The sequence below is a fragment of the Penaeus monodon genome, chromosome 15 (assembly GCF_015228065.2).
Source record: "Penaeus monodon isolate SGIC_2016 chromosome 15, NSTDA_Pmon_1, whole genome shotgun sequence".
NCBI classification, from domain to species: Eukaryota; Metazoa; Arthropoda; class Malacostraca; order Decapoda; family Penaeidae; genus Penaeus; species Penaeus monodon.
In genome coordinates this window covers 29,091,567-29,092,146 of record NC_051400.1, presented here as the reverse complement: position 1 = coordinate 29,092,146, position 580 = coordinate 29,091,567, and positions in this window count along the sequence as shown.

Here is a 580-nt window from a genome sequence, read left to right as displayed (position 1 = left end):
CCCAATCCGTTCATGAAAAGCTCTCTCTTCGAATAATGAATAAAGAGAAAATCCTGAAATTGAAGTTGACCTAAAACGTATCTTCCCGAAGTTTAAATGCAAACACACCCGCGAATGAAAGCGTCCTTAAACTTCCGTGGATTAGAGCAAACTTCCCTGTGTGGATGATAGGGAATCAAGAATATCGTGGATGAGAGGGAATCAAGAATATCGTGGATGAGAGGGAATGAAGAATATCGTGGATGAGAGGGAATGAAGAATATCGTGGATGAGAGAGAAGGGAGAATATCGTGGATGAGAGGGAATGAAGAATATCGTGGATGAGAGAGAAGGGAGAATATCGTGGATGAGAGGGAAGGAAGAATATCGTGGATGAGAGGGAATGAAGAATATCGTGGATGAGAGGGAATCAAGAATATCGTGGATGAGAGGGAATGAAGAATATCGTGGATGAGAGGGAATGAAGAATATCGTGGATGAGAGGGAATGAAGATAATCGTGGATGAGAGGGAATGAAGAATATCGTGGATGAGAGGGAAGGAAGAATATCATGGATGAGAGGGAATGAAGAATATCGTGG